The sequence below is a fragment of the Lonchura striata genome, chromosome 1 (genome assembly GCF_050655825.1).
Source record: "Lonchura striata isolate lonStrDom1 chromosome 1, ASM5065582v1, whole genome shotgun sequence".
In the NCBI taxonomy this organism is placed as follows: Eukaryota; Metazoa; Chordata; class Aves; order Passeriformes; family Estrildidae; genus Lonchura; species Lonchura striata.
Window position 1 is genome coordinate 112,683,506 of NC_140703.1, and position 21,168 is coordinate 112,704,673.

The 21,168-nt window shown below is 43.1% G+C and overlaps 1 long non-coding RNA gene across 1 annotated transcript in view; it reads right to left on the reverse strand.

Annotated features, from left to right (window-relative positions):
- Positions 1–3,166: 3,166 nt before the first annotated feature.
- LOC110475696 (uncharacterized) overlaps positions 3,167–21,168 on the reverse strand; it is a 338,194-nt gene continuing 320,192 nt past the window's right edge. Inside the window, exon 4 of the long non-coding RNA XR_014957042.1 lies at positions 3,167–3,200. This is a non-coding gene — a long non-coding RNA (uncharacterized LOC110475696). The remainder of the gene's footprint in view (positions 3,201–21,168) is intronic.

Genomic DNA, 21,168 nt, shown 5'->3' on the forward strand with positions numbered 1-21,168 from the left:
CAGGTAGAAAGCACTCAGACCTCCACCAAAACCTACAGTAAATAATAAACAGCCCTGGAGTGCAGACACTGATCTCAGAATAAAGATTGACAGATCCTTTTACTGCCTGCAGTGTGTCTTAGGGTAAATAAGAGAGCCTAAAAAAATTGTTTTGTTTTGTTTTGTTTTGTTTTTTTGGGGGGGTAGGTTTTGTTTGTTTGTTTGGTTGTTGTTTTTTGTTGTTGTTGTTGTTGTTGTTTTTATGAAATGCAAGGTGGTTCAATAATTTTGGCCTGAATTTGAATGTTTGGTCTACTTCTTCTTGGAACATTGTGTAGAAATTTTGATGGAGAGAAAAAATAATCCAAATTTCTATGCATTTTTATGAAGATCAGTAGTAGTTATTCTGTGGGGGCAAGCAGGATCCTCAAAAATCCCTAAAGCTGATATTGAGACATACCTATGTACTGAGACCTAATAATTAACTAAACATGGTAGAGGTCTTAAGGAAAACATTTAAAGTTAGCATAATATAGAAACATGTATACTCTTATACAAGGAAAGATCAAAGAAGGGGAACTTCCAGTTGGAGAACAAATCTGGTCTAATATAACTCATTTTTACCTGTACATTTCAACATTTTTCAATGTATAGGTTTTTGTGCAATGAGTTATTTACAAACAAACATATACTGATTTTGCTTTTACATTAAAATCCCTCCAGGTAAGAGGAGAAATCCAGCTGAAAACCAGAAGTCAAGAATCTTGTTTCACTTACATAAACTAAACACAGACTGGTATTTTCCCTACAATTTCCATTTTTTTATTATTTCTCAATAAAAAGGGTGCCAAGATACAGAATGTGTCAACAAAGCACGGAGGTGGTTTTATCAGCAGTATGCATGATGCTTTTCTGGAAACATATCTAGAAAATTTACTTCCTGGTAAATCTTCTGCTCTGAACTTGTGTGATTTGCAGAAGTGGAGATGAGGGGTAGAAGAGAAATTATTTATCAGGAACATTTGAATGGTTACCACAGTGAAAGAAGTAGAAGACAAAAATCCATTAATTTAATCATCTTTGATCATTTGCAGGCTTTGTTTGGATATGTTTGTATCTCAGAAAAATTAAGAGTCTGCAGATGATGCCAATCAGAAAGGCACTCTCCTCCAAGATCAATTTGATTGAATTCACATGAGGGGAAAAATAAGTGTTTGGAGCTAAAATCAGTGTGACACTGTTGATGTTCCAGGGGAAGCTGAACTTTCCTCTAGATCCATACACTGAACATGGCTTGGGTCACAAGGCCAACAAATGAGATATTTGCAGCCAGTCTTTGGAGCATTTTAAGAAAGGGTGATTTCCACCATGGCATCCAGTACCACATGGAAGAACCAAAGAGGAAATAATATCATTGCCATCAGTGCTTGCAATAGGGGGTTTCAGAAGGAAGAAACTTCTAGAAACCTGGTTATTTCCTAGCTAGCTCTGCAGGCTTCTGGAGAAAGCTCTTGGTTTAAATTATGTTAATCTTCTTCACAGGGCAGGGATAAGCAACTTTCTGATTGCAAGAACAAAATAAGAAAATACTGGGACAAAGTCTCTGTGGACATAAATCAGTGCGATACCCTTGAAAGCCAACACACAACAATTTCATTTGCTATCCAGTCTGTTCTAAAACAGGGAAAGAATGTTAAAATTCTTCTTTTTGTGTTGAGATTAAATCCTGCAAATTTGCCATGGAAACAAATTTTTTTCCCTTCCCCTCCTTTTCACAGTTCAGTAATAGCAATTCTTTCAGAGAAGGGAGGTTTGAGCATTGTGGTTTGGGGTGGGGTTTTTTTGGGGGGGGAGGTGGGCTGAAGGGAAAAATGGGGAGCTGTGGAGGGGAAGAGGCCAGAATATGTTAACTCTCAAAAATGAGTTGACATCCCCAAGGTCTCAGTGTTGAGTGCCAGCAAAGGACAGATGCTTCTAACAGTTGGAGCATTGCAGCACGGAGGAGGGAGCATCCTCCAGAAGCCAAGAAGCCACCCTGGGAAGCAGGCAGGCCTGGGATGACCCATTTCAGTGCGTGCCACGTGGGGCTGGCAGGAGATGGAGCTCCCCTGGCTCTCAGAGTTGACTCACTGGCCCTGTTTGATCCCACAGCAGCAGGAAGGGAGCACCAGGACAGCAGCCCTGAGCGTGGATAAGGCCAGGGCAGTGTGACAGGGAGGGAGGGCTGCAACCAGGGTCACCCCAGGTCTGCCACCCACCCCTGTCAGCCACCAACCAGGGTGCTCAGCCAGGCTTCTGAGCTCCTCACAAGAACAGGCAGGGTCTACCTAAGCTCTATTTTGGAGGAAAAACCTGATTTTTGCAGCATGCTTACACTACTCTTTCCAAAGCATGGGTTGCTTTTATCCCCATGCCCAAATTCAGCTGTTACACAATGTCTCAGTGGGTAATCCAAAGATTTTGATACAAAAAGGCAAAGAGAAGGACGTGGAGAGGAGGTAAAAGAAAAGGCAGCCAGGGTGGACTTGGTCCCCCATTTTCATTATCCCAGATGGAATTTTTCTTATAGAATCATAGAATCATTTAGATTGGGGATCATCAAGTCCAGCCATTAACCCAGCACTGCCAAGTTCACCACTTAACCATGTCCCCAAGCATGTCTCTTAAATGCCTTCAGGAATGGCAATGTCACCACTTCCCTGGGCAGCCTGTTCTAATGCTTGACAAACCTTCTAGTGACTAAATTTTCCCTAAAATCCAATCTAAACACCCCTGGTACAACTTGAGACAGTTTCCTTTTGTACTAGCACTTGTTAGTCTGGAGAAAAGGCTCATACCCACCTCACTATAAGCTCCTTTCAGAAGGAAATTTGGGGTCCATTTTTCATAGGATGCAAAACTGGAATCAGTTCTATCCAGTTTTTCTGGGTGACAGAATTGCCAGATTCAGGCTGCCCCTCACCAGCCTCTAGCAGAACTTTCAGGTCGTTTTCCTCTGTTCCCCATTTCTTGGTGTTTCCACTTCTTTCATCTGTTTCTTTCAGATGGACTTTCCACATCCTTTTCTCCTGACTGAGCATTTCCTCATCCTTCTGTTGGCATAATGTCATGTCTGTTTGTTTATACCAAACACGAGGAGTTTTTATGGTGCCTCATCAACCACATTGAATTTTCAGAATGATGTGTTCCTTCCTTCTTTTACTCATACAGTAGACTTGTTCCTGACAGAAATGAGACATTTCAAGGATGATTACATGCTGTAGCAGCCTAGCACAAAATTACATCTTTTTGACCTGCTGTGCCTTAATGTGGTACCTTACTGACTTCCACAGTTCTCAGCTGTTCACCCATTTTCCCTGAGGATGTTGACAAAATAGAAAGTTAGAGTGAATTCATTCTAAGACACAATCTCAGCAAAACTTCAGAGACAGGATGTTCTAATCAGGGTCTATAAGGTTTACAAAATTTAGGATTTGAATGTTATTAAGTCTGCATTTACTTTTCACCTTACTGGTTTGTAAACCCTTGGTGTCCTGGAGCTGAAGTCCCTGCTCTGGATCTTCCTGAGAGCAGCTTCTATACACAGACTCATTTATACCCCACAGATCACCTCGTTTCAAGTACAAAATTTCTGTCTGGGAATGGGCTTCTCTCTCCAGTGAGGAATATAGCTACTTCTAGAGCACATGCTGGGCACTGCACAGTGCTTTGGCTCAAAATATGAGATGTTTAGAGTTTGCCAGTTTTCCCATATTTACTATCTCAAGGCACTTACACTCAAAGCATTTACACTCTTACAGGGAGCTGCATTTACTGCTTTTTGTTTACTGCTTTATATTCCTTATCATTACACAAGTGAATCTCAAATACATAAACCAACACAACATTTTTCTGCAGCAAATTCCAGAACAAACAAAAGCTTCCACACAAACCTTCTCTTCCAAAAAAAAAAAAAAAAACCAAAACAAACAAACAAACAAAAAAACCACCTCTCTGAAGTTTCAAGCAGTTTTCTCACTTTCAAATGGACTATCAGTATTCTTCCAAATAAGCTTTCAGGTTCATCAAACTGTTTGTTCCAGCCCTCCATCGCTCTGATTGCTCCTCGTTTGCTTTGCACTGGTGTTAAATTTTGTATGTCTACTTCTGTGAGTTCTGCACAGCATTGAAATGACTGCTGATTCAGAAGGTAACAGGGATTTTTTTTTTTCCAGGTCAGTAAGTATAAGCTTAGGATTCAGTATACAGGCTGGTGATGTTGAAAGACCAGCTTTACAGTTTCTAATCTAAACAGGAAAGTCAGTCTATTATCTGAAAGGAGTGGAAAACTGAGGATTGGAAGGTAAAGCAGTGGTCAGGCATTCCTTCAGTAAATTTTTGGAAGACTCACTTGCATTTGGAGTTTGAGAGATGCAAGATTTCAGCTTTGTCAAGCTTTCTGCTATGTTGAATCAAAATGATATTTATTTCCCATAAGCAGAGATGTGTTTGAATTGTTTCCTCCTTCTGAAGCTTTAAAAAAAGGTTCTTGCACCCAGGCAGCTGCTGACTGTCAAGTCTTATAGGATGATGATTAAAATATATTTTCATAACTCAGTTCCTAAAGGCGTATGCATATATATGGGTACATATATAGGTATATTTGTATAAATGTAAGAATGTATGACAGGAATGCAGCTTTTCAATTCATGTCTACCAATGATTTAGACTCTGGTTTCGTGACCACAGATGGGGAGTTGGGAATATGTATTATATTCATGCAGCCTGTGAGTTGGAGAACAAGTGTTTTGGGATCCCTGCTGTCCTCCACAGGAAATAAATAGTGTGGGGATGTAAAGCATGGTACCCACAGTACAGAACATTCAAAAGGCACATTTTTGTCAAAAATCTGCTCTCCAGGTCATTTAAAGCTCATTCAGCCATAATGCTCATGTGCAACACTAGGAAACCACTGTTAGCAAGAGCCTGGGAGGTTTCCAGTGAGTCCCTGTCACAAGCTGGCAGTTCTGTCTCTCCACAGAACTCAGGGTGACAGCAGAGCATCTCCCAGGCATTTTGTACTCCCAGAACCAGGGTGAAATTGGAAAATGCTCTGTACACCCAGGGACAGGGCAGGGTGGTGCCACAATACCCCAGCCACATGAGAAGCCCAGAGTACATCTCTAAAAGCCTGGACTGCAGCCCTAAGTACAGGAGCATCCTTCTTCTGCATAAATAAGGGATCTTGTTGGAATAAAGTTCCATGAGAAATGTAAATTTGGGAAAAACTGCCTGATTTCTATGCTGCTGAGGCTTTCTGTGCAGGAGCACCAGATGCCAAAAAAGAAGCAAGAGGAAAGTGCAAACCCAAACCTGCTTCTCAACAGCAAAGAAAGAGAGCAAAGCCATTCCTGCCACCAATCTCATGCTCAGGAGCAGCTTTGATCCCAGGAACAGTAGCAAAGGAAAGGTAGCATCACTGTGTGTGAAACACACATATCTTATGCCAGACACACCAAACCTTCACAGAAACTGAGAGACCACCCAAAACTAATTAAAAAAAAAAATAAAAAACAACTAACCAACCAAAAAATACCCCAACCAAACACAACAACAACGACAACAAACAATCAAAAAAATCCCCACAAAAACAAAAGAAACCCCCACAAACCAACCAGCAAACAAACAATGTGTCCCTAAGTACTTTGGTTAATCTGGAAAGTAAAAGTGCCTATGACTCTTTCTTAATTTTCATTTTGTGGCAAAGAACGTCAGGAAAAAGATAAAGCAAAGTAAAGAAGCTGGAGATCGCCAGGCTGATACATTTTTTTTTTAGGCAGCTCTTGCTGCTGCTCTTGTGAGTGGCCATTTCTGAGCATTCAGCACCCTAATTTGGCCCTTCTTTTTGGTGGCAGCCTGTCTGCCAGGCACAACGTGGTGAAACCCACAGGAGAAATACTTGGAGGCAGAAATATGAGGAGTCTGAGCAGAGGCAGCCACACACCCAGGTGTGGGACACCCTGGCAGGTGGCTCAGGGCGTCACATCAGTTTGCAAGGGTCAGCAGAGGGAATTGCACCAATGCTGGGATCAGGAGAAGGAGGGGAGGGAGGAACTGACCCTGCTGCTGGGCTCCTGTCTGCTAGCACAGAGCAGGACAGCAAAGCCTTGCTGAAGTCACTGAAGGAAGCTGGATGTGGAGGGAGAAGTGAGCCAAGAACATGGAGGGGTGAAGGAAATCAATGTAATTATCTCACCAGCTACCCTCTGAACCAGAGGAAGTGTGGCTTGCAAGCACTGATGCAGAAGAGGAGTAGTGCAGATACGAGGGGACCAGAAAAATCTATAATATTATGGCAGTGCTACTGGAGAATGGGATTTGCTTCTTGAAAATTTTTATATAGTAAAAAGTAATATATTTGATTTCTGTATAGAGACAAAAGGACTTTTTGTACCTTTCCCCATCTTTATTGTGGTTGATAATTGTCTGAAATTTACAGTTAAGAAGTCAAAGAAGACAGAAATGCTTATGTTAAAATAATTTGCTTAAAATCTTTTAAGAGCATGTGGAAACCAGGGGGCATTTTTTTCTGTATTTTAACTGGACATTCTAACAAAATCTATGTGGAAAGTGTTGGTCCATTATATGTCATTTCCCAACCAGGATTAATGGGATTTTAAACCAATACCTTCAGGGCTAAGGGATGAGCAGCTTTCACTTGGAATAAAGGAATAGCTGCTGGTATTATCTGTTGTAGTAAATTGTTCATGTTGGCCACTTCCTTGAGCATGATGAAGATTGATACACTGACATGTAGGCAACACTAGGGGAAGCAGATATTTCCCACTGCCTGGCACAAAGCTGTCATCCATGCAAAATAAAACACTTAATATAATCATTAATGAATGATTAGTCATTTTTTATTATAGTCGTTCCATAATAATCATTAGCATGAATTAATACTGCCTCAGGGAGCACATGAGCTATAAGGAACTTCTCTGTGCTCCTCAGCTAATGGGAACAGACTTCCCTGCAACACATGGAGGTGTTTGGTTACCTGAGCTGCAGCGTTTGCCTTTTGTTATGGCATAGACACGGCACCCAAAATTAATGTGAGGACTGATGCAAAGATCTGGAACCTGTTAATTCCCTATACCTTGTGTAATTTTTTTTCTTTAATTGTACTCCAAAATCAGATTACTAGCTGAAGGCTTTTTTTTAATTTTTTTTTTTTTGGTGTCTGCTATGTGCATAGGAAATCTTTTCCATTAATCTCTGCCTCCCATGTGTGAACACAAAGCTAAGAGAGCAGCCTGTCCCAGCTCTCACAGCAGCACCGTGCACGTAGGCAGGTAATGCTTTGCTCAGCCTGGTGTGCTGGCAGGATGGGATTTCCTGTCGTTTTTAAAACATCCAGAAGTCCCCACCAAGCTCTGCCTCGTGCAATATTTGTTTAGCTCAGGGAATGCAGAATTGCCCTGACTTGCATGAGAGGCTGGGAACTGCTCCCACATAGCTGAGACAGGGGGAGGACCTTGCCAAGGTGCAAGCAGCTTTGCACAGGTGACCTGCTTGGATTTCAACCAATTTCAGATCACATTTGGACTTTTTTTTTTTTTTTTTTTTTTTTTTTGTACTATATAAGGTATAAAGGACAGAGCAGATCAAAGAACAGATCTGAAAATGGACATCCATTCACTCTAGGGGAAAAAAGCTTTACATTTCCCTTACAAGCTTCTTCTTTACAGCCTACATGGAACACTTCCCAAACCAGTAATTTATGGGTTCACAATTCAGGATTTTTAACAGTGAAAACCTGCTAAGACTGTTGGCAATTTGCCTTGTCTTTATGTTAGCTTTTCTCATCTGATGATCTGTGATTCTATGAATTAAAAAGAGGATGTTATTGAGCATTGAGGGGAGAAACAAACAAACAAACAAAAAAAACCAAATACAGTGTTAATTTTGAAAGGAAAAAGTATGAAACAAAATCCATGCTTATTGTTACAGAATTTGATTGGGTTTTTCCCCCCTAAAGTTGGATTTTAGATTTCACTTTGTTCAGTTGTTTTGAATTTGAATATAAAATAGATTTTGAGAAAATTATTCCATGATGAAATATTATGCTGTATAATGTATATGATGAAGTGCATTATTATAAATGAAAAAGCATTTACTGAGCATCTGACATTTTACTTCTTTTTTAAATGATTATGTTTATACTTTCTCAATTGTGCCAGATTAAAACATACTCATTAAACACTTCTTTTTCAAAGAACTATACAAATATTTTTTGTGTCTCACACTCAGTGGTCTCCATGATAAAATTGTAGTGATTTCTATCAGAAGGAAAACTGACCACTAATGATATGTTGGCATCTCATGTAATATAGTATCAAAAATTATTTAGACTGGATCTTGGAAGAGATAAATTATTTAACTAAATCATAGAACTACATAAATTATCTTTCCATCTTATCACATTTTTCTGTTAAGAGCAAAGTTTTCCAATGTAGGAAGCATTTTTTTCATCCTATCAGTCATACTCTACTGCCTTGATGGAGATAGAAATAAAGCTGTAATTCTGAAAAGTTATTAATCCATTTGCAGTGCTTTAGTGCTTTAAAAATGGAAGAATAATTATAGATTTTTATTGGGAAGTTAAAGTAAATTTTACATTTTGCATTTTTCTCAGTCACTATTTCAGTTGGCATGGGTTCAATTTGAATTTTACAAGCTAGTAAGGAATCAAGGAATATAGCTTAAGTTATCATTTCTTGAGGTTTCATTTTAAAACATTTAAAATCACGAACTTCTCTTTTATCAAGGTCCTGATGAAATATCAAAGTGTCAATGTTTTGAAGTAAAATGCTAAATAATACTTTCAAGCTTTCAGGATTTTCTCTTGTTGGCCAGAAGAAAGTGTTACACACTTGAAAATTATTCTGCAATTGTAGTTCAAGCACCTTTTCCTAACAGATTAAAAATTAATCCTTTTTCAGAAGTATATTATGATCCATTTCTGCAAGCACTTAAACCAATACCACAACACTCGGTGCTTGAAATAATTCTGGAAAAGATTTAATGGTTGTGTCTGACCTGCAAGCATAAATTGGAGTTGCCAAATCCAGGATCAAATATTTCTGTGATTGCAAATTGAAATCAGGTTCCATAGAGTTCATTAAAAGTATGTGTTACTTATTTATAAAGCAGTGTTATTTGGTTCAGCAAATGTTATTATAAAAAGAAAGCAGTTTTAGGAAAAAGGCGGAGGGTATGTTGGTTGCATATTTTCATTTTTTAGAAACCCTATACAGGAGAAAAAATACTGCAAAGGAGTAACAAAATCACTTCTTACAAGACCACTCTCTTATAGAAATCCTTCCTGAAATTATCCTTAGGCATCTGTTCTCCACAGGGCTTGTTGTATGGATCTTCTCTGTGGTTTTGATATTTTAAATACAATTTGTTATGCATCTTTTGAGAAAGGATGTTTTTTATTCCCCAAAATTCCTTCAGATTTTTGGGTTGGGAACTTTGGGACGCAATTGTTGACTCTTTTACCAAAAAAAAAAAAAATCTGCCAGTTCTGAGGCTTTGAGTCTTGTGAACATTTTTCACAGACAGAGAAGGCGTAGGAGCTCTGGAGTATCTCCTAACTTGTTCCCGAGCCCTCAGCAAAGCTCTTCTGCTTTCAACAGCAGCACCACCAAAATTCCCCAGCTCTTTCAGTGCTTCCAGCCCAGGTCCCTCCTGCTCAGGGAAGTGGCACTCCCTGTTCCCAGCCGCAGGGGATGGGAGCGGGTGGGAGCCAGCCAGGGCAGCCCTGCTCTCTCCAGATTTGGTGTTCAGGACATTTCCATTCACTGCCTGCACGTCTGACTTCTGCTTCACCTCAGAATATGTCTGGAGTGACTTTCCTCTCTGTTTTTTTTCCCCCCCCTTTTTAATTGGAAAATGGCTAAAAGTTCTCCCTGACCTTTTTATCTTGCTGGCAATGCCCCTGCCTTTCTATTAATAACAGGCTTTGGGGAGTGTTTCGTCTGCACTGGCAGCAGAACTGCTATTTCTTACTCAGTTTGGTATCTGCAATTACAGTACTTTCTGAAGTGCAAAAGACATCTATAAAAATCAAACCCATTTCCCTGCTTAGCATCAGACACAGTGCAGCAGCTCACTGCTGCTTCCAGCTTACGTTAGGTTTTCCATCTTTCCTTCGGAATTCTGCAGTGATCACGGCCGAGCACTCGCTGTGAGGTGAAGGACCCTCAGTGAAGGGGCAGGAATGATGCACATCAGCAAGGAGCACTGAGCTTCCCTTGGATCTTTGCTGATGTCTTGGTTAAGACATTCAGCTCCTTACAGTGTCCTGCATTTCCAAGACACCTGTATGGAGAGAGATCATCCTTGAAGGCAGTGCTAGGGGGTGTTGGAACTCAAAATGTCTCTCAGACATTTTTAGAGGTTCCAGGCCTTGGTCAGAAGCATTTTAGACCCTGGCAGGCAGCTGGAAACAGCTGTGATTTTGAGTTTGAGCCATGGAATGAGTTACCAACTTTGGAGGTGGAACAAGCAGTCACAAAAGGTTAGATAGTATAGTAAAAGTAGCTACAAAACAGAGGGGGAATTTTTTTAGTATTGTACGGGGGGGTTTTAGCACCTGTACGGGGGGTTTTTACTTTGTACATGGGGGAAGATGTAAGATGGAGGAAAGTGGGCTGATCCTGTTCTTCCTCCTTCTTCCTTGCCTCCATGTTCTTGGTGATGTTGGCACTCACAGAGTGGTTTAGAGTAGAAAAACACTTTGTAATATAGGTAGTAGCTATTGGGGGGAAACTGTAAACATATAATACGTAATATATCATATAAAAGCTAGCAGCAGCCCTGGGTGGGGGGAGAGGAGAAGAAGACACCAGACAGAGAGGATGTCAGGGTGTGTGTGTGCCTCTGCCTGGGCTGCTGACCAAACAGCAGCAGCTCAAGAAGAAAATCTTTTAGATAACTCACAATAAACTGCCTTGAAACCGAACAACAAGAGGCTGCAGAGTTTTTCTTTGGAAGCACGGGTTGGAGGAGAGACTTTACCACCACAAGAGACCCCAGACCAAGCCTGGGGTTCTCACAAGGGTGAAGCTGGAGAAGGAATGCTCTTCATTCCCTAGGCCCTAATTTCTTCCTTTTGGATGGACAGTACTGCTGAGGCTGATTTCCTGTACCTGCTCTCTATGTGGCCTGCAGGACTTTCAAGATGTCACTTGATGTCCTGGAGTGTCCCAAAGACAAATAAGTGTTAATAGGGTGGCTTAAAATGCAAGAAGATGTTGTTGGTGCATCAGGGACATCTGCAGTTTCAGGGTGCTCCCTGGGAGGGTCAGTGATATTCTTTCTCACTGTGCTCCCTTGACTCAGGTTTACAAAAACTGATGCTGGTCACAACTGGCCAGATTTCTTGCCAGGGCCAGCACTTCTTGCATGCAGGGTTTCAGGCTGTCAATAACTTACAAGCCCATTTCATTCTTTATCCAGTCTCCCTGTCTTCCCAGAGGGTCTTTCTTTCCAATTCACCCATGGGGGAACCTCTCTATTCTTTCATGAGCAGAACTTCCACCATGTCACGCCACTACTGAGTTATTTTCATCCTGTAGGTCCACAGTGTTTTTTATGGGAACAGAGAGTTTCTGAACAGTCCTCTTAGGGGAAGCCCAGTGTGCTTTGTTCTCATCCCACACCCAGGCAGTCCCCTGCTGGGGAGCAAAGCTGCATTAACAGGTCCCCAAGATCCCTGATCAACCCCAGCACTTTACTCAGGGCACTCTGTCCTTTCTTGGGTTCCTCACCAGCCTCAGAGCAACCCCTTTCCCCAAACCACGCAGCCAGTGGACTTTTACTCCAACCCCAGAGCTGGTCCCATCTCCAGCACCACTGCAGCATCCCCAAACTTTAATCCCACGTGGGAGAGGCTGGTGCCCAGTGCCTGCTGCTGGCAAACAGGGCAAATCCCAGGAGGGCAGAGTTAGGGATGCAGCAGCTGCCATGAGCAGTGAATTGACTGTGAACCTGCTCCCACTGAGCCTCTCCCTGCTGATAATCTGCACAGAGAGTTTGTTTTCTCTGGGTTTGTGTTTTCCACCAGCCTCTTGTTTTCTTCCATGAATTCGACATCGCCTCTTGTGTTTTACCTTTCCTGGCAAAACTGTTTCTCCTCATGACACACAGCTCTCCCCTAGGGCTGGTTATGTAAGGTATTGCTGCTTGGTGTTTGTACAACCCTACATCTTGATCCCCTGTAGAGAGCACATTGTGTATCCTACTGGCAGCAAACAAAAGCAGTTTCCTATATAAAACACACAAGTCTTGCCTCTGTGCTTGCATGTTTAGGCAAACACCCTCCTGCGTTTCAGGACACAAAGGAAGAACGTGATCAGTACCTGCTGTCCTGGTGATGTGTGGATCCAAATGGCAAGAAAAAAAAAAGGGGGTGGGGGGGGGGTGGAAAAAATCCTCCTAACAAGGAGGAAAGGCTGCTCTTCTCTAGTCTATGTTGTATATATAACTTTCACACTTCACACTCTCATACCATTTGAAATGCAAACAGCTCTTCTAGCCAGCAGCTCACAGTTGTTTCAAGGACAAACACATTTGTTTTGTCTTTAAATGAATGCATTCATCCTGAGTGGCAGTGGAGGGGCTACCTCTTTCTCAGGAGGCTCCTTGAGGTTCAGCTTGTGAGATGGAGTAACACCTCCATTCAAAGGGAAAGATCCAGGGAAAAATTCCACCTCCCAACCCCTCAGTTCTAACTGATCTGAGTGATTGACACATTCCTATTGTGGGTAAGGTGTAGGTGTCCTTGCAGGGGAAAAAAATTATAAATACCTGCTTTCCTCATTATCTCTTCCTCTCTGTGCCTCGGTGCTTTGTGTCTTCCTCTCTCCTCCTCTCCTAGCCTTCCCCTAGACACAAGCTTTATTTTATGCAGTTGCATTGTACTTTGGTCATAAAGTGATGGACCAAGCCCCATCAACTAAGCCAGAACTGCAGCTATTCCAACTCTGGCTGGGGTGGGCTGGGGTGGGTTTGTGGAGGCAAAGGGGGTGTTTACCCTGAAATATGCATATTCAATGCTGGTGAATACATTCATGACAGCCAGGGTGGTCACAGTGCCTTGGAGCAGCTCGGCTGCATCCCCTCAGGATGAGCATCCCTGTGAGCCCTCGGGCTGCCCAAGAAGAGTGCATCAGCTTCTGCCTAGGCCAGAGTGATCTGATAAAAGCAATGTGTAGGATTTCCTGCTGCTTTCTTCAGTGTTCTAGGGCCAGAAAAAGAAAAAAGGGTTTTCTGAGCTCTTTTATGGAACAGATGGCAGGAATGAGAGGCTTTCTGGGTGATGGGGCAGTACATCCTCAGTGTCAAGGGAAGGCTTTGAGGCTGGAGTGGGGATTTGTCCTGGGGGAAGGAAAGAAGGAATGGTCCTGGCTAGATGGATAGATTTGTTGTCTCTCAAAAAGGGGATTTCTGAGAGAACAGAAGCTGGTTGGTGCAGAGGTGAAGGAGTTTGGTCAAGCTCGGAACCTGTGGGGAAGGCCAAAGCTGGCAAGGATGTGAGTGCAAAGGAAATAATTAATCCTTAATGAACATGTGAGTGGGAGGCTTAAGGGGATGGCTGAGGAGGGATGGAGCAATACCAGAGAGGGAGAGGTTGGGAATTCAATGAAATAGCAAAAGAGTTGCACAGAGTAAAACACAAAACAAACAAAACAAAACAAAACTTTGCCTTGCCATTACTGCAGATTGCTCCATTATTTTCCTACCCTGTCAAACAGCCACCAGCTCCTCACCTACCTTCCAGCTTCTATCCTACAGCATTAAAGTGCTGGTGCACTCTTGTGCACTGGTGGCATCATTTTGTTTCCCAAACTGTAAGATGCACCCCCTCCAGGGGAGGATGGGGGAGCAGAGCCTAGAGAGAGAACAAAAGATGCAAGAATTCTATGAGTGCTTGACTTTTTCATTTTTCAACCTCATTCAGCTCATTCAGGCTCCCTGTCTCTGAAATCAAGGCCCTCACAGGAAAAATTCTAAACCATTCATTTTCATCCTCTATCTACAACCAAACACATAGCAACAACAGCAGCAGCAAAAACAACAGCAATGATATGTGTATATATATATATATATATATATATATATATATAATTTATTTTGATTCAGGCAGTTAGAGGCCCTTCTGACCAGCCCAGTTCCTACACCTGCTGAAAGGTGTCACAGCACCTGTGCTGTGCTGGGTATTACCTGTGTGCCTGTGAGCCACACAGCCATGCTGGTGGTGTGGCTCCTTGAGCAGACACCTGGCAGCAAAGCACTGTGCTCTCCCATCTGCACTTCCTCTCCTGAAGGTGATTTTGGCTCTCCTGGCCATCCCCAAAGTTGGGTTTTTTCCTCGTGTTTAAATCACAATCCCCTCTCCATCCCATGTGACAAGATTAATCATTAGATCAGTAACCTTTACTCCTTCATTTTTCTACCTTCATGTTATAAACCTGTTAGAAATGTCTTACCTGTTTCATTGTGTTGGGAGTATGGGATTGTTAAATTTCTGCTATTCTGCTCAGCTTGAGAAACTGGAAACTTGAATACATCAAAGGTATCAGACCCAGTTACTGTCAGGAGCAAGATCTGTATCCTTTTTCACCAGCACTCATTGCTTACAGACAGGGAGTGAAGTGTGGCTTACATTTCTCCCACTTGTCTCCCATATTTTTGGAGTGTCAGATCTGATAGACCCTTCAGGCATTCTGCTTTTCCACTTATTTTCCTCTCCTTTAAATTCAGTGCCATCCTGGCATTGAGACATTCAGTGGGTTTGCTGGGAGCACAACACATCAGAAACGTTCTCTCCGTTCAGTGCCTGCTTCCATCTGCCTCTGCTGGAAGGAAAATGTTCCTCCACGTGTTCTCCAGCACCAGAGCCATGAGAAGGGGTGGCACATCTCCCTCTGGATGCTGCTCTCTCCTGCCCTGGCTGTGGCAGTGCCCAGGGGAGCAGGACCTGCAGAGGAGCAGCTCGTGGCAGGCGGCTGCTGCTGCTCTGCAGAGCACTCCAGGGCAAGTTGTGCTGCTTCACACAACCCAAATCTGCCTGAAGGAGGAAAAAACCCACAACTTTGCATAAGTGCTACTGGGAACAAACCCAGAATGGGAAACCAACCAGCTCTGTTCTGTTGCTGATTTTTTTTTTTTTCTTTTCTAAATACATAAATTTTCTGCAGAACTGTGTGTGATCTCCCACCTGCTAATCACAGATTTCTTACATGGGTGGAAGGCAGATTTCAGTTCTATCAGCATTAATCTGGAGCAACTGTATTGATGATCTTACAGGAAAGATTGATTTGGGTTTGTTTTTTTTTCTTGCCGTGAATCTCAAATGTCATCTTAAATGGAAATTTCTTTCTATATTTAGGATATTTTTCAATACTTCCAAGAGAATTCTGACATTTTTAAATCTCCTATTCCACTCAGATTCTATTGGCTTTACTAGTAATAATCTGTCTGTAAATTAATTCTCTAAAAGGTGATTTTGTCTTTTTTTCTTCTCCTTTTTTTTTTCCCAAGACGTGAGATAGAGGTAAAGTTTTGGTCTGGAACAGCACTTGTATCTGATCCAGTGGCTACCCACGTTCAAACACAAGGATTGAATGGGAGATGAGACTCCTCCATGGTCATGGAAAGCTTAGATGTGGATCAGGCTTCTAGATCCACCTGTAATGAGGTTTATTTGCTACACTGGCCCAAAATACTGCCCCTGCCAAGTGGCACAGAAGTAGAAGTTCACAGCACAGGCTCCCTCCCCTGCTGTTAGCACCAGCCACTGCCAGCTGGGCACCTCCCAGCTACACTCAGGTGTCTGAGACATCCTCCCACTCACCCTGCTCCTGTGCCACGTCCCTGGCTCTCTGAGGATGGGCAAAAGCAGCTCCAGAGACCTGGAGTGACCGTGGTGATCTTGTGGAAGTTGAATGTCAGCTTTCCTTTCCCAGGCACTGGCAACTTGGCCAGAGATCACGGTGGATTAAAAGCAAAGGACTTTTTTTCTCCTGTCCCCATCCTTAACAGGCAGCAAGAAACACACAGGCTGCTTTCCCACCTCTGGTACTGCACAGTGCCTTAAAGTTTCTAGTAATTACTGATTTCCTCTGCCAGCAGTGGCAGATGGGCGGCTGTGGATCCAGTGATGGACTGTGGGAGTGTTTCATTGATACCGTGGGAGAATAATTGCTTTCCCTAAGTTATGGAGTTCTGGTTGTTTTTGTAATTTTTTTCCTATTTTTTTCTTTCAGATATGCACGAAAGAACAGCCAATAGGAGGAAAAAACAGAACTGAAGGCATATGGTATTTTCCTGCAGTTTGAAGTGTATCTTAGACAATTTGTGTGGCTGTAGGAAGCCCCATGGGCCGCAGGTTGCCTGTTTTTAAAATGGGCATCATAATACTTAACAAGGCCAAAACACCCTGAGCAGCTTGGGTGGAAAGCACTTTAAGGCTGTGCAATGGACAGCTGCAACATTTGCCTCAGAAAGAGGCCATATGTTGTCCTCTCTGCTCTGCACTGTGCAGATCTGGCCATGGAAAATAATTACAAGTGAAGATCTTTTTTTTTTCTGATTTTGATTGCCTCAGGATCAGTCCTTGTATCTTGAATGGCCTCGTGAGGTGTTCCAGCCTGACTCTAAAAGCAAGAGATGCTCTGAAGGACCGGGACTTATGGAGCATCAGCAACGCAGCAATAAAGCAAAAGTAAATGTAGAGTAAAACGCCAGGGAAAATCCATCTCTTCTCACCTGCCTGCAGAGGTGCTGCTGCTGCTGGAGCAGGAGAAGGGAGGGCTGAGGGTGCTCAGCACGGGGCTCTGCTGTGCCTGGGCTGCACGAGCAGAAGTGCTGGGGCTGGCTGGGCAAAGGGAGTGAGCACACACTGCTCTGGGGGACTTGTCCAGCCAGGAAGGCTAAAACTACCACCCCACAAACCTGCATGTTTGTGCTGGCGAAATAATATGGCTTCCTCACAGGCACTCCAGTAAAACATGCAGAAAATCCATTTCTCTTATTAGCTGCATAAATACAAATTCATATTTCTGGGCTAAACTGGGACAGTACTATGCACTTCAGGCATTCCACTATCCAGAGTAAACTTAGAATCGCAACCCCCCCCTAAATTAATCCTCCTGATTTCCAATTTTTAAAGTATAACTATGCCCTTGGTTTTCTTTGTGTGAAAGCGAAACACTCCAAAGTTTCAGAAGTGGGGTGTTCAGGAAGATATTCTTCAGTCTCTGGGGCTGGGAGACCTCCCCAAAAGTTGTAAGGCTTGTGTTAAAGCTGAGAGGTGGCAGGATCTCTTTGATGTGACATCCAGATGGAGGGAAAAGCAGTTTCCAGGGTGACACTGAAAGCAGAGCTGGGCCTGATCCCTTCCCTCCCTGGGATGGTTCAGTGGCAGAGGAACTGTGCATGCACGGGGGATTCCTGTGCTGCTGCTGCACTCTTGTGCACCGGTGGCATCAAGTGGGAGAGCCCAAACATGCAGGACAATGCTTTTTGGGGTTTCAATCCTAAATGCAGAAGCCTGAATTTTGGATTTGGAAAGTGAAATAAAAGCTTTTGTCCTTCCCTCGTCCAGCACCTACTTGTATCCCATGCACCTATGTGGTCTCTGAACAACTGAAATATTTGGGTTCAAATGTAGAAATGTGTTTCAGACTCCAAATCTCCAGAAATATTTGGTTAATCGTGTGCAATCATGTGAAATTTAGTTACCTTAAAAAAAAAATTCCCTTAAAGGTTTTCTTTGGAATAATTCTCTTGGGCAGCCGTACTACCAAGCCTTTTTACATTTTGAATTAATTTTAAATGAAGGCTTTTGTCTTGGGTTGTTTGTGGTTAGTTTGTTTGGGTTTTTTAGTGAAAAATCTTGAAGTATATTTTCCTTTTTTAAAGTCATTTCTCTGTTCCTCGGCTAGTAACTCAGCATTTGTTGAAATTCCTTAGGAAAGGGGCTGCCCTGCCTCTGAGGTGATTTACACTGACAAGAATGTTAAAGGATTACAGATGACTGTTGGTAACATACCTGCCTAACATTAAAATCAGGTTAATTGCTTACATTTCACAGGAAGTTATGGATGGCTGCAGAGCTGGGTGCTCCAGCAGACACTGCTACAGCAGGGGGTGGTTATTGATAGTTAAATTGCACTAGAAGTTGTCTGTGTTCAGATGGGACCTCTTTGAGGGAGGACAGAACATTTCTCAAAGCTTCATATTTTCCCACAGGGACTTTTCTAGCAGAACATGCCTGCTGTTCAAAGGAAATATTCCCCATAAGAGCAAATGAATGAAGAAGTTAGCTTTGCAATAGACACCCTATTAGGGGGGCTGAAGGGAAGGAGCCCAGCTACATGTGCTTTTTGGAAAGCTAATAAAAACCAGAAAATGATCTGTGGTGCTCTGTAAGGCAGCGTGTGCACAGGAGGCTGTTGCAAAACCTGCAGAAGGAAAGAGGGCAAAGGCTTTGAAAAAGGACAGCTAGGGAGTGATGCAGCAAAAATCCAAGGTAGTGAATCCCTGCAGATTTAATTGACAAATTTAAATGCCAGCTTGTTTTACTGTGTCTCTCTCTCTCTCTCTCCCACTCATCCCTTCAAGTTTCAAGTGAGATTTCAAGTGGCAGGTAGGAATTCTGCCCCCTCCCATGAGCAAACCAGGGGATGTGAGTACAAGGTAGTGCATGGAAGGGACATTTCTGTCACAGCTCAGGGGACAGCTCGGTCACCCCTTGCCCACAGCCCATGGCTGCTGTGCCCTGTTCAGTCTCTGCCCTGAGGGAGGTAGGCAGAGGCTTGAGGAAATAATTTGGTTTTTTTGGGTCCCCTTTCAATTTGTCCCACAAAATCAGCCATCTCCAGGCTCGTGGTGGGTGCTAAGTGAAAGAAAAAAGCATGATTTCAGCTGGAGCTGGGGGTGCTCATGTGGAGCACCCTCACAGCCCATGTGTGCGTGGAGATGGGTGGTTTTCCTGGCCTGATCTGTCAGCATGGGTGATATTCCTATAATAAACACTCACGCTAGTTACACAAGACATGTTGACTCGTTTATTGTACAGTAATTGCTGCTCTTGCAGGACATCCACCCACTCGGACTGTGAGCAGAGGCTCCAGGCTTTTCTCAAAAACATCTGATTTTATAGAAAGTTCTAGAATCTGATTTTTACAGTATTTGCTAGTGCAGTCTAAAAGAGAGCATTGCAGATTTCCCTTTCCTGCCCCACATTCAGCCAGAATTTTTAAGAACTGCAGAAAACAGTAAAGGAGCCCATGAATACGAAATTGAACCTTGCAATCAGAGGAGCCAGCTCTCCTAATGAGGTTTTATTTAACCAATGACAATGTGCTGAGAAAACCAGAGGAAATGGGTCAGCTAAAAAATCGGGTCCTACAAATGCCTGGTGTAATTTCCCCCCCCTAGAATGGGTGTCCTTCTGAAAGGGCTGGATAAGGAATCATCCCCTGAAGTCCTGCAGCTAATTTGCAAGGCACGGATGAAAAGACTGGAGCAATGTGACACGTCCAGAGTGAGATGGAGTCACACAACAGAGTTTAATGAGGAAACACTTGGCCTGGCTCAGCAATTAGTGGGGTCGTTTCAGCACTCAAAAACCAGTTAACCCCTCCTTATTGGCACAATTTCGCAACTCCCTTAAACTGGGAATTAGCCAGGGCTCCTGTCAGGAGAAGTGATGCTCTTCAGTCCCAGCTGTGAGGTTTTTGCCTAATGCCAGCTCCTTTCTCCAACACATGTTGTGCCCTAAACTGGAGCTGAACAGGTTTTATAGGAGGTGTCTGCATGAGTTAGTTTTGACTTTTTCCCACTTCTCCAAACCCCTTTGGTGCAAAGGTTTGTGCCAAGTAGAAGGAGGGTGTGGGTGAAGGAAGAGGTGCTGGTGGTACTGGTTCATTAGTGGTAGTGCTTGTCTGTGTCCTCTGAAAGGATCTGTGAATTTGTGACCTCTTGTTTGGACAGGGCTCTGAGGAGCCTGATCTTGTTGAAGTTGTCCCTGCTCATTGCACCTTGCACTAGATGACCTTTAAATGTCCTTTCCAATCCAAAGCATTCTATGATTCTGTCTTTAAGGACTGTGATATACAGACACTGCTGTTCACCTTCCAAAACCTGATCCTGGCATCTTCATGCAGAGCTGTATTAAATCTCCCTCAGGGAAAAAACTGTGGACCAGGTTACTTCAGGCCCTATTAATGCCTCAAAATTCATAGTGACTCTTGTACCTGGTCTCAGGCACAGCTGAGTTAAAAGCTTGCACCCCTGATTCTCTTGCTCCCAATGCATTAAAATCGTGTTGTCAATGCACAAGTTCTTACACAGCGTGAGGATTGCATTAGAGGAAGATTTTGCTCTGAGTTCAGATGCTGCCTTCCAAGTATGGGGAGCATCTGCATCATCAAAAAGTAAAGCCAAGGATGAGATAGCACAGGAATTATTCAATACTTGAGCCAATAAAAACTGCATCAGACCATCCCAAAGAAATATTTGTGCTGTTAAAAGGGAGAGAACAACCAATGGTCTGGTAAAAGGAAGATGTAAACCCCCCTGATTACAGATAAAGGAAATCTCCTGGAGAAAAGAAAAATCTGAATAAATCTTCAAAGAGGGATCCTGCCAAAGAGGGATCTCAACTGCACAGGGAAAGCCAAATTCCCAAGGCTTAACACTTCTGTAGTGCAGAGAGGATGGAAGCCTGACAATTGCATATCTTCAGCTAGAAAGACCAGCGAAGAAAACCTCTAAAAGTGATCCCAGACACAAAATTCTCACATCAAATACTGCATCCAGTTCTGGTCCCCTCAAGACAAGAAGGATGTTGAGGTGCTGGAGCGTGTTCAGAGAACACAGCAGAGCTGGGGAAGGGTCTGGAGCCAAGCCTGGAGAGGAGCAGCTGAGGGAGCTGGGGGTGTTTAGACTGGAGGAAAGGAGGCTCAGGGGTGACCTTTTGGCTCTCCACAGCTCCTTGACAGGGGGTTGTAGCCAGGTGGGGTTTGTCTCTTCTCCCAGGTAGCAAGCAATAAGACAAGAGGAAATCGCCTCAAGTTACACCAGGGGAGGTGTAAATTGGATATTAGGAAAAATTCCTTCACTGAAAGGGTT